This window comes from Neodiprion lecontei, chromosome 5 (genome assembly GCF_021901455.1).
Source record: "Neodiprion lecontei isolate iyNeoLeco1 chromosome 5, iyNeoLeco1.1, whole genome shotgun sequence".
NCBI lineage: Eukaryota > Metazoa > Arthropoda > Insecta > Hymenoptera > Diprionidae > Neodiprion > Neodiprion lecontei.
In genome coordinates this window covers 28,280,071-28,293,684 of record NC_060264.1, presented here as the reverse complement: position 1 = coordinate 28,293,684, position 13,614 = coordinate 28,280,071, and positions in this window count along the sequence as shown.

Genomic DNA, 13,614 nt, shown 5'->3' with positions numbered 1-13,614 from the left:
ATTTTCAACGGTGCCTGAAAACTTAGCCACACGTCGCCGTTTCTTTCGACGTATGCAAGAAAACTAACATTCGTGAAGAAAATTTATACAATCATTATTCACCTGGCGAATAGGAATTGAGGAGAAGTCCAATTGAGTGACGTCATTAATGACATCGTGATGTAGTCGTACAATGGTTTGATGGTTTGTGGCGAATGATCGTGAAACAGTAGGATGTGAACGCGTAAACAATGGCTATGGGCTAATTGCGCGTGAAATGGTTTCGGGATCTGGTTGAAACGTAAGCTTTTTTTTGTTTCACTGCTCACAGAAGATATTGAAAGTATCGATATCAGCGATAACGTGCGGACATCGAAGCTTTCCGCGTCGTGCAAGTTTCCACACCACTTTTCTCGAGTATCGACAATCCACTCTCTTTCCACAAGGAGATGATCGGACCTTTTCATCTCACGCTTGTATCGTTCCGCAGGTAATTCTCATTCTATACAGGGAAATAACTACGATTTGTGACGGAAGCTCTTTATTATCTGATATTGGTCAATTATGTGTATACCGTACGTACTGTTGGCACCACAGTGTCTCAGTCCACCTCACGTTTTCATGAAACTTTTTTTTATCCATCGCCGTTCTTACCATCATCCCCGATTATTCGTTTGCTCTGGCCATTTAAGTAGGGTTAGGAGTATTGCATATTTTTGAATACATAAGTGATGCTGAATCAGTCTTCAGAACGTTGTAACTTATATGTTACAAATGATAGTTTCAGATTGGATTCTGTGAATCAATTCGGCTGGATAGGAATTAATGGATGAAACTATTTAATACGTTGACAGGGCACATTGGAGTGTAAGATGGCTGTTGAGAAGTAATTGGCAAGAATCTGGCTGGGAGAAAAGGTGTATTAAAAATTGATTTCCGCTACACTGGCTTGGAGATATTTGAGCAGATTAGAAATAGCTAGAATCGATTCTTTGAAATACGTTTAATTTTCAGAGACTTGAAACCGTTACGGAACAAATAAAACTTATTGTTCGATAAGCAGTGTCGACGTCGCTCTGGGACTCTAAATGCTTGCGTGTAGGCTTAGATCGCTATGATGAACGGTTCCAAACTTTAGGGCACAAAACGTAGGAATTTGTGATATTATTGGGGCCATTGATCCTATGACGTTCCTGACGAGTCCTTCTGCGCTCCCAGACGTTCAAGTATTGTGAGAGCAAAGCCCAAGTTGATTCAGTGACGAAAAGTTTCCGAGCTCTGAGAATCGAAGTGAGAGCGGGGCATGTTTTCAGTTGAAATTAGCCGATTTTCGAGATAGTGTCTATAAATTTCTTAACACGCTGTTCATGAGTGATTTTACAAGAGAAATTGATCGCTCGCAGTCCCAACACGCTGCGATCAACGCATCAAAAGTTACAGCCAAAAAACGAGAACCTGTATTTTTGGCATTTTTCAGCAGGTGCGGTTTCCTCCCTAGGTTCTCTCCTGTTGATCCTACGCTCTTTTCGTAGCGTTTTCTGTGTTCCTGGAGGTCAAATTAGTCAGGAAAGGGCCATACAAATCGAATCTGAAACCAAAAATTCTTTGGTCGAAAAATGAAAAAAAAGTAAGGCTAACCCCGTTGTATTTTTGGCGAAAATTTTCGCGATTTTCAAAAGTGCTGGAATAAATCGATTGATGCCCCGTATCGACGTAATCGTGCGAGATGAATCTTTTGCGCCGAAACTGCAGTCGCTGCGAGCCATGTACCAAAACCTCCGGCTGGAAAACACAGAATCTACGTTTGGTTTTCGAAGAGTTCGGCAAGGAAAATCACAAAACTTAAAAGTAGAAAATTTCACATCTAGTTTATTCAATATGACCTAAATATAGTACAAGTGTTCAAGTGTCAGTGTATACTACCTCAAGAAGTGTTCAAATAGTACTGAACTAAACGTCAAAAAATACTGTAGAAAAATGAACGAATTGTATACAATAATTGTCTGTGTCATACATAGAAAACACAAGCGCAATCAACACTACTTTAAGTAGAATATGAACAATGTTGCGTGAGGTATTATTATTGTAGTTAGCCAGTGGTATTTAAGTCGCGGCTCGCGTCCCAATGGAAAGCACCTCTGCAGGATACTACGTATATAATATTGTATTATATAATATAATATTAATACTTTATGTTGAATGGAATAAAATAAAGGATAAATAAATTCCACTGTATTTTTATCGCATTTCCTTCGCTGTTAGTTTTACCACGCACCAAATACCCTTTTTGTACTTTCAGGGGTCCGATTAGTGTATAAAGGGTTGAATTATTGTGTATTGATCCTGAGACGAAAAGGAGAGAAAAAAGAGAAAAAGGAAGGTTAACCCCTTTTGTATTGTAGGCGAAAATTTTCGCGATTTTAAAAAGTGCTGGAATGGATTCTTTCTGACACTAATCCAACGTAATTTTGCGAGAGAAATCGATTGGGCGCAGTCCCAGGACGCTGCCATCAACGCATCAGAAGTTACAGCCAAAAAACGAGAACCTGTATTTTTGACACTTTTCAGCAGGTGCTTTTTCCTCCGTAGTTTCTCTCCTGTTGGTCCCACGCTCCTTTCGCTGCGTTTTCTGAGTTCCTGGGGGTCCAATTGGTCAAGAAAGGGTCATACAAATCAATTCTGAGACGGAAAATTTTTCGGTCAAAAAAAAAGGAAGGTTAACCCCTTTGTATTTTCGGCGAAAATTTTCGCGATCTTGAAAAGTGCTGGAATGGATTCTTTCTGACACTAATCCGACGTAATTTTGCGAGAGAAATCGATTGGGCGCAGTCCCAGGACGCTGCCATCAACGCATCAGAAGTTACAGCCAAAAAACGAGAACCTGTATTTTTGACACTTTTCAGCAGGTGCTTTTTCCTCCGTAGTTTCTCTCCTGTTGGTCCCACGCTCCTTTCGCTGCGTTTTCTGAGTTCCTGGGGGTCCAATTGGTCAAGAAAGGGTCATACAAATCAATTCTGAGACGGAAAATTTTTCGGTCAAAAAAAAAGGAAGGTTAACCCCTTTGTATTTTCGGCGAAAATTTTCGCGATTTTGAAAAGTGCTGGAATGAATTCTTTCTGACACTAATCCGACGTAATTTTGCGAGAGAAATCGATTGGGCGCAGTCCCAGGACGCTGCGATCAACGCATCAGAAGTTACAGCCAAAAAACGAGAACCTGTATTTTTGACACTTTTCAGCAGGTGCTTTTTCCTCCGTAGTTTCTCTCCTGTTGGTCCCACGCTCTTTTCGCTGCGTTTTCTGAGTTCCTGGGGGTCCAATTGGTCGGGAAAGGGTCATACAAATCAATTCTGAGACGGAAAATTTTTCGGTCAAAAAAAAAGGAAGGTTAACCCCTTTGTATTTTCGGCGAAAATTTTCGCGATTTTGAAAAGTGCTGGAATGAATTCTTTCTGACACTAATCCGACGTAATTTTGCGAGAGAAATCGATTGGGCGCAGTCCCAGGACGCTGCGATCAACGCATCAGAAGTTACAGCCAAAAAACGAGAACCTGTATTTTTGACACTTTTCAGCAGGTGCTTTTTCCTCCGTAGTTTCTCTCCTGTTGGTCCCACGCTCCTCTCGCTGCGTTTTCTGAGTTCCTGGGGGTCCAATTGGTCAAGAAAGGGTCATACAAATCAATTCTGAGACAGAAAATTTTTCGGTCAAAAAAAAAGGAAGGTTAACCCCTTTGTATTTTCGGCGAAAATTTTCGCGATTTTGAAAAGTGCTGGAATGAATTCTTTGTGACACTAATCCGACGTAATTTTGCGAGAGAAATCGATTGGGCGCTGTCCCAGGACGCTGCGATCAACGCATCAGAAGTTACAGCCAAAAAACGAGAACCTGTATTTTCGACACTTTTCAGCAGGTGCTTTTTCCTCCGTAGTTTCTCTCCTGTTGGTCCCACGCTCCTTTCGCTGCGTTTTCTGAGTTCCTGGGGGTCCAATTGGTCGGGAAAGGGTCATACAAATCAATTCTGAGACGGAAAATTTTTCGGTCAAAAAAAAAGGAAGGTTAACCCCTTTGTATTTTCGGCGAAAATTTTCGCGATTTTGAAAAGTGCTGGAATGAATTCTTTCTGACACTAATCCGACGTAATTTTGCGAGAGAAATCGATTGGGCGCAGTCCCAGGACGCTGCGATCAACGCATCAGAAGTTACAGCCAAAAAACGAGAACCTGTATTTTTGACACTTTTCAGCAGGTGCTTTTTCCTCCGTAGTTTCTCTCCTGTTGGTCCCACGCTCCTTTCGCTGCGTTTTCTGAGTTCCTGGGGGTCCAATTGGTCAAGAAAGGGTCATACAAATCAATTCTGAGACGGAAAATTTTTCGGTCAAAAAAAAAGGAAGGTTAACCCCTTTGTATTTTCGGCGAAAATTTTCGCGATTTTGAAAAGTGCTGGAATGAATTCTTTCTGACACCAATCCGACGTAATTTTGCGAGAGAAATCGATTGGGCGCAGTCCCAGGACGCTGCGATCAACGCATCAGAAGTTACAGCCAAAAAACGAGAACCTGTATTTTCGACACTTTTCAGCAGGTGCTTTTTCCTCCGTAGTTTCTCTCCTGTTGGTCCCACGCTCTTATCGCTGCGTTTTCTGAGTTCCTGGGGGTCCAATTGGTCGGGAAAGGGTCATACAAATCAATTCTGAGACGGAAAATTTTTCGGTCCACAAAAAAGGAAGGTTAACCCCTTTGTATTTTCGGCGAAAATTTTCGCGATTTTGAAAAGTGCTAGAATGAATTCTTTGTGACACTAATCCGACGTAATTTTGCGAGAGAAATCGATTGGGCGCAGTCCCAGGACGCTGCGATCAACGCATCAGAAGTTACAGCCAAAAAACGAGAACCTGTATTTTCGACACTTTTCAGCAGGTGCTTTTTCCTCCGTAGTTTCTCTCCTGTTGGTCCCACGCTCCTTTCGCTGCGTTTTCTGAGTTCCTGGGGGTCCAATTGGTCGGGAAAGGGTCATACAAATCAATTCTGAGACGGAAAATTTTTCGGTCAAAAAAAAAGGAAGGTTAACCCCTTTGTATTTTCGGCGAAAATTTTCGCGATTTTGAAAAGTGCTGGAATGAATTCTTTCTGACACTAATCCGACGTAATTTTGCGAGAGAAATCGATTGGGCGCAGTCCCAGGACGCTGCGATCAACGCATCAGAAGTTACAGCCAAAAAACGAGAACCTGTATTTTTGACACTTTTCAGCAGGTGCTTTTTCCTCCGTAGTTTCTCTCCTGTTGGTCCCACGCTCCTTTCGCTGCGTTTTCTGAGTTCCTGGGGGTCCAATTGGTCAAGAAAGGGTCATACAAATCAATTCTGAGACGGAAAATTTTTCGGTCAAAAAAAAAGGAAGGTTAACCCCTTTGTATTTTCGGCGAAAATTTTCGCGATTTTGAAAAGTGCTGGAATGAATTCTTTCTGACACCAATCCGACGTAATTTTGCGAGAGAAATCGATTGGGCGCAGTCCCAGGACGCTGCGATCAACGCATCAGAAGTTACAGCCAAAAAACGAGAACCTGTATTTTCGACACTTTTCAGCAGGTGCTTTTTCCTCCGTAGTTTCTCTCCTGTTGGTCCCACGCTCTTATCGCTGCGTTTTCTGAGTTCCTGGGGGTCCAATTGGTCGGGAAAGGGTCATACAAATCAATTCTGAGACGGAAAATTTTTCGGTCCACAAAAAAGGAAGGTTAACCCCTTTGTATTTTCGGCGAAAATTTTCGCGATTTTGAAAAGTGCTAGAATGAATTCTTTGTGACACTAATCCGACGTAATTTTGCGAGAGAAATCGATTGGGCGCAGTCCCAGGACGCTGCGATCAACGCATCAGAAGTTACAGCCAAAAAACGAGAACCTGTATTTTTGACACTTTTCAGCAGGTGCTTTTTCCTCCGTAGTTTCTCTCCTGTTGGTCCCACGCTCTTTTCGCTGCGTTTTCTGAGTTCCTGGGGGTCCAATTGGTCGGGAAAGGGTCATACAAATCAATTCTGAGACGGAAAATTTTTCGGTCAAAAAAAAAGGAAGGTTAACCCCTTTGTATTTTCGGCGAAAATTTTCGCGATTTTGAAAAGTGCTGGAATGAATTCTTTCTGACACTAATCCGACGTAATTTTGCGAGAGAAATCGATTGGGCGTAGTCCCAGGACGCTGCGATCAACGCATCAGAAGTTACAGCCAAAAAACGAGAACCTGTATTTTCGACACTTTTCGGCAGGTGCTTTTTCCTCCGTAGTTTCTCTCCTGTTGGTCCCACGCTCCTTTCGCTGCGTTTTCTGAGTTCCTGGGGGTCCAATTGGTCGGGAAAGGGTCATACAAATCAATTCTGAGACGGAAAATTTTTCGGTCAAAAAAAAAGGAAGGTTAACCCCTTTGTATTTTCGGCGAAAATTTTCGCGATTTTGAAAAGTGCTGGAATGAATTCTTTCTGACACTAATCCGACGTAATTTTGCGAGAGAAATCGATTGGGCGCAGTCCCAGGACGCTGCGATCAACGCATCAGAAGTTACAGCCAAAAAACGAGAACCTGTATTTTTGACACTTTTCAGCAGGTGCTTTTTCCTCCGTAGTTTCTCTCCTGTTGGTCCCACGCTCCTTTCGCTGCGTTTTCTGAGTTCCTGGGGGTCCAATTGGTCAAGAAAGGGTCATACAAATCAATTCTGAGACGGAAAATTTTTCGGTCAAAAAAAAAGGAAGGTTAACCCCTTTGTATTTTCGGCGAAAATTTTCGCGATTTTGAAAAGAGCTGGAATGAATTCTTTCTGACACCAATCCGACGTAATTTTGCGAGAGAAATCGATTGGGCGTAGTCCCAGGACGCTGCGATCAACGCATCAGAAGTTACAGCCAAAAAACGAGAACCTGTATCTTTGACACTTTTCAGCAGGTGCTTTTTCCTCCGTAGTTTCTCTCCTGTTGGTCCCACGCTCTTTTCGCTGCGTTTTCTGAGTTCCTGGGGGTCCAATTGGTCGGGAAAGGGTCATACAAATCGATTCTGAGACGGAAAATTTTTCGGTCAAAAAAAAAGGAAGGTCAACCCCTTTGTATTTTCGGCGAAAATTTTCGCGATTTTAAAAAGTGCTGGAATAAATTCTTTCTGACACCAATCCGACGTAATTTTGCGAGAGAAATCGATTGGGCGCAGTCCCAGGACGCTGCGATCAACGCATCAGAAGTTACAGCCAAAAAACGAGAACCTGTATTTTCGACACTTTTCAGCAGGTGCTTTTTCCTCCGTAGTTTCTCTCCTGTTGGTCCCACGCTCTTATCGCTGCGTTTTCTGAGTTCCTGGGGGTCCAATTGGTCGGGAAAGGGTCATACAAATCAATTCTGAGACGGAAAATTTTTCGGTCCACAAAAAAGGAAGGTTAACCCCTTTGTATTTTCGGCGAAAATTTTCGCGATTTTGAAAAGTGCTAGAATGAATTCTTTGTGACACTAATCCGACGTAATTTTGCGAGAGAAATCGATTGGGCGCAGTCCCAGGACGCTGCGATCAACGCATCAGAAGTTACAGCCAAAAAACGAGAACCTGTATTTTTGACACTTTTCAGCAGGTGCTTTTTCCTCCGTAGTTTCTCTCCTGTTGGTCCCACGCTCTTTTCGCTGCGTTTTCTGAGTTCCTGGGGGTCCAATTGGTCGGGAAAGGGTCATACAAATCAATTCTGAGACGGAAAATTTTTCGGTCAAAAAAAAAGGAAGGTTAACCCCTTTGTATTTTCGGCGAAAATTTTCGCGATTTTGAAAAGTGCTGGAATGAATTCTTTCTGACACTAATCCGACGTAATTTTGCGAGAGAAATCGATTGGGCGTAGTCCCAGGACGCTGCGATCAACGCATCAGAAGTTACAGCCAAAAAACGAGAACCTGTATTTTCGACACTTTTCAGCAGGTGCTTTTTCCTCCGTAGTTTCTCTCCTGTTGGTCCCACGCTCCTTTCGCTGCGTTTTCTGAGTTCCTGGGGGTCCAATTGGTCGGGAAAGGGTCATACAAATCAATTCTGAGACGGAAAATTTTTCGGTCAAAAAAAAAGGAAGGTTAACCCCTTTGTATTTTCGGCGAAAATTTTCGCGATTTTGAAAAGTGCTGGAATGAATTCTTTCTGACACTAATCCGACGTAATTTTGCGAGAGAAATCGATTGGGCGCAGTCCCAGGACGCTGCGATCAACGCATCAGAAGTTACAGCCAAAAAACGAGAACCTGTATTTTTGACACTTTTCAGCAGGTGCTTTTTCCTCCGTAGTTTCTCTCCTGTTGGTCCCACGCTCCTTTCGCTGCGTTTTCTGAGTTCCTGGGGGTCCAATTGGTCAAGAAAGGGTCATACAAATCAATTCTGAGACGGAAAATTTTTCGGTCAAAAAAAAAGGAAGGTTAACCCCTTTGTATTTTCGGCGAAAATTTTCGCGATTTTGAAAAGAGCTGGAATGAATTCTTTCTGACACCAATCCGACGTAATTTTGCGAGAGAAATCGATTGGGCGCAGTCCCAGGACGCTGCGATCAACGCATCAGAAGTTACAGCCAAAAAACGAGAACCTGTATCTTTGACACTTTTCAGCAGGTGCTTTTTCCTCCGTAGTTTCTCTCCTGTTGGTCCCACGCTCTTTTCGCTGCGTTTTCTGAGTTCCTGGGGGTCCAATTGGTCGGGAAAGGGTCATACAAATCGATTCTGAGACGGAAAATTTTTCGGTCAAAAAAAAAGGAAGGTCAACCCCTTTGTATTTTCGGCGAAAATTTTCGCGATTTTAAAAAGTGCTGGAATAAATTCTTTCTGACACCAATCCGACGTAATTTTGCGAGAGAAATCGATTGGGCGCAGTCCCAGGACGCTGCGATCAACGCATCAGAAGTTACAGCCAAAAAACGAGAACCTGTATTTTCGACACTTTTCAGCAGGTGCTTTTTCCTCCGTAGTTTCTCTCCTGTTGGTCCCACGCTCTTATCGCTGCGTTTTCTGAGTTCCTGGGGGTCCAATTGGTCGGGAAAGGGTCATACAAATCAATTCTGAGACGGAAAATTTTTCGGTCCACAAAAAAGGAAGGTTAACCCCTTTGTATTTTCGGCGAAAATTTTCGCGATTTTGAAAAGTGCTAGAATGAATTCTTTGTGACACTAATCCGACGTAATTTTGCGAGAGAAATCGATTGGGCGCAGTCCCAGGACGCTGCGATCAACGCATCAGAAGTTACAGCCAAAAAACGAGAACCTGTATTTTTGACACTTTTCAGCAGGTGCTTTTTCCTCCGTAGTTTCTCTCCTGTTGGTCCCACGCTCCTTTCGCTGCGTTTTCTGAGTTCCTGGGGGTCCAATTGGTCGGGAAAGGGTCATACAAATCAATTCTGAGACGGAAAATTTTTCGGTCAAAAAAAAAGGAAGGTTAACCCCTTTGTATTTTCGGCGAAAATTTTCGCGATTTTGAAAAGTGCTGGAATGAATTCTTTCTGACACTAATCCGACGTAATTTTGCGAGAGAAATCGATTGGGCGCAGTCCCAGGACGCTGCGATCAACGCATCAGAAGTTACAGCCAAAAAACGAGAACCTGTATTTTTGACACTTTTCAGCAGGTGCTTTTTCCTCCGTAGTTTCTCTCCTGTTGGTCCCACGCTCCTTTCGCTGCGTTTTCTGAGTTCCTGGGGGTCCAATTGGTCAAGAAAGGGTCATACAAATCAATTCTGAGACGGAAAATTTTTCGGTCAAAAAAAAAGGAAGGTTAACCCCTTTGTATTTTCGGCGAAAATTTTCGCGATTTTGAAAAGAGCTGGAATGAATTCTTTCTGACACCAATCCGACGTAATTTTGCGAGAGAAATCGATTGGGCGCAGTCCCAGGACGCTGCGATCAACGCATCAGAAGTTACAGCCAAAAAACGAGAACCTGTATCTTTGACACTTTTCAGCAGGTGCTTTTTCCTCCGTAGTTTCTCTCCTGTTGGTCCCACGCTCTTTTCGCTGCGTTTTCTGAGTTCCTGGGGGTCCAATTGGTCGGGAAAGGGTCATACAAATCGATTCTGAGACGGAAAATTTTTCGGTCAAAAAAAAAGGAAGGTCAACCCCTTTGTATTTTCGGCGAAAATTTTCGCGATTTTAAAAAGTGCTGGAATAAATTCTTTCTGACACCAATCCGACGTAATTTTGCGAGAGAAATCGATTGGGCGCAGTCCCAGGACGCTGCGATCAACGCATCAGAAGTTACAGCCAAAAAACGAGAACCTGTATTTTTGACACTTTTCAGCAGGTGCTTTTTCCTCCGTAGTTTCTCTCCTGTTGGTCCCACGCTCCTTTCGCTGCGTTTTCTGAGTTCCTGGGGGTCCAATTGGTCGGGAAAGGGTCATACAAATCAATTCTGAGACGGAAAATTTTTCGGTCAAAAAAAAAGGAAGGTTAACCCCTTTGTATTTTCGGCGAAAATTTTCGCGATTTTGAAAAGTGCTGGAATGAATTCTTTCTGACACTAATCCGACGTAATTTTGCGAGAGAAATCGATTGGGCGCAGTCCCAGGACGCTGCGATCAACGCATCAGAAGTTACAGCCAAAAAACGAGAACCTGTATTTTTGACACTTTTCAGCAGGTGCTTTTTCCTCCGTAGTTTCTCTCCTGTTGGTCCCACGCTCTTTTCGCTGCGTTTTCTGAGTTCCTGGGGGTCCAATTGGTCAAGAAAGGGTCATACAAATCAATTCTGAGACGGAAAATTTTTCGGTCAAAAAAAAAGGAAGGTTAACCCCTTTGTATTTTCGGCGAAAATTTTCGCGATCTTGAAAAGTGCTGGAACAAATCGATTGATGCGCCGTATCGACGTAATCGTGCGAGATGAATCTTTTGCGCCGAAACTGCAGTCGCTGCGAGCCATGTACCAAAACCTCCGGCTGGAAAACACAGAATCTACGTTTGGTTTTCGAAGAGTTCGGCAAGGAAAATCACAAAACTCAAAAGTAGAAAATTTCACATCTAGTTTATTCAATATGACCTAAATATAGTACAAGTGTTCAAGTGTCAGTGTATACTACCTCAAGAAGTGTTCAAATAGTACTGAACTAAACGTCAAAAAATACTGTAGAAAAATGAACGAATTGTATACAATAATTGTCTGTGTCATACATAGAAAACACAAGCGCAATCAACACTACTTTAAGTAGAATATGAACAATGTTGCGTGAGGTATTATTATTGTAGTTAGTCAGTGGTATTTAAGTCGCGGCTCGCGTCCCAATGGAATGCACCTCTGCAGGATACTACGTATATAATATTGTATTGTTAATACTTTATGTTAATTGGAATAAAATAAAAGATAATTAATTTCCACTGTATTTTTGTCGCATTTTCTCCGCTGTTAGTTTTACCACGCACCAAATACCCTTTTTGTACTCTTAGGGGTCTAATTAGTGTATCAAGGGTCAAATCATTGTGAATTCATTCTGAGACGCAAAGTTTCCCTCTCGAAACGAGGACAGTCAACTCCACCAAAAGTGGCAAAAAAGATAGGTTTATTCTTTCGGATTTATTGATCTTAATTTTTGTCGCTTTCACAAATGCTAGTATTAAAATATTCAGACGCAACAACGACGTTATCTCACTGAAGAAAACGATCATGTATAGTTCACAGTCACTGCCATCTACGCATTGATAGTTACATTCGTAAATTCGCAAAATTTGTTCGCAGCTTTCCATTAATCGATCCCACGATGTTCTAAATTAAAGAATCTATTCGCAGTCTTCAATCATCTTCATTGTACATCAGCTCCTCTTCGATTAGTTGAGCTTTCATCAGCACGAAGTGTCAAAGACTTGCTCTATGTGCAGGGACTGTTCAGCGTGAGCGTACAACGTACTCGCAGGTTTTCTACTCTGCAATTCATTCACAGACACATTTTAAGTAACCACGCCTTAGGGTTGGAGAGTGAAGTCTAAATCATGATATAGAAATTTTCATTGTTACTCACCATGATGACGTGCTTGGAACTCACTAATCCATCCCGTACCTCCGTTATTTATCGATGTCCTATACTTCGTCAATATTTTGTAATTCGAGGAATGGTACGGAGTTTAGGGGTCCTGTCAGGAAACACAAGGATTAATTAAGCCTAGCTAATAAGCAGTGAAATCGACGAACGTTTCGCGACCAAAGGTGAGTCGAATCGCAATTTACAGTTTGAACCACGGAAATACCAAATTTGAAATTTTTGTAAAGGTGGAAAGGTTCCCAGTTTTTGAAAGGTGGAAAAAATTCCCAGTTGATTGCAAACTCTGAGCTGGAAGTGTGCTACCGCAATATTTGCCATCACCGAGGAGAGGGGACGAGACTGCGTGGCCGTTTTCCAACTGCAATCAGTAATCATTGTGAATAATCAGAGTGAAAGAGTTTTCTGCGAAATTATCGTGCTTGCGTTTTGCTGCAATACACATCGAGTAGTCTTCCAGCCCCATTCACTACCCGTACCTCGAGTAATCCAAATTACAGTTCTCACTTTCAGTCACATCAAAGTGCCTGAATATCAAGCTTATCGAGGTCCCCGGCGATGTTTGAAGGTTCCGAACACACTCCACGTTTCGGGGGTAATTGCTTGGATATCCAGGTGTGGTAATCGCTCCCTGTTCCGATGAATAAGTACTTCCGCAAGCAGTCGTTAATTTTCAACAATCAGTATTATCACTTCAGAGAAAAATTACCCTACTCGACTACCTCGCTAAACATAGGGTTGGGTTTCAGATATTTGGACAATACCTGAGTTTAAGACTGTAGGTAGGTAGGCCCCTATAAACTTTACCGTGTGAAATGATTTGTACCGAGTTGTGTCCTGGATGGTTAAAACATTTCCTTGAATTGTTATTGCTGGTGGAACCTTAGCCCCGTATCAGGTACTCAGCGTTGGACCATGTGTTTCTCCACCCTCGAAAACCTTTATAGAAAGTCAATCGCACTCATAGCTATCCGCAAGGGGCGATGACGGGAAATACGGGATAACATGATAATTATAACGCGTCCGATTCACTGAAATCCCTACCAAATATCGCTTCATTCAATATTCAGGAAAAAAAAATTTTATTCTTATCCTGACCGGGATTTCAATCAGTTGGAATAACTGTTAACCTGAAATCAAAAGACATTAGTCTGAAGGATTAACTCCACGTGTCAAATTTTACCGTTACAAAACCTTTCGGGCCGATTCATGCTGGCCCCATTAATCGTTTGAGTAAACACGTTGTGCTTGAAATATTAAATTGGCACAATATGCAATTAGTGAAAAATTTCGCCTGGATCGTCGGCTATAATGGTCCATGTGCAGTTCATTATGCCTATATGCAAGCCGCTTGCAGTGTTTGAACCCCCTAGGTGTGGTGAATGCTTTTATAAGTAGCTTGTCTAGGTTTCTGTGGTACCAAATAGTAGGATAAGACACGTGAAATTGATTTTACGGTAAAAACTTTTCGGTTCCAAAAAATGGAAAATATACTGACAATAAGGATTGCCTAAGTTATAGAACTTGTGAAACTCATCGAAAATACTATATGCTCTGAAGAAATTGTAAGAGGTAACTGAATTTGATGATATTCTAATAATTGTTTCGTCTGACAAGTGCCAATCACTTAGCCCCAT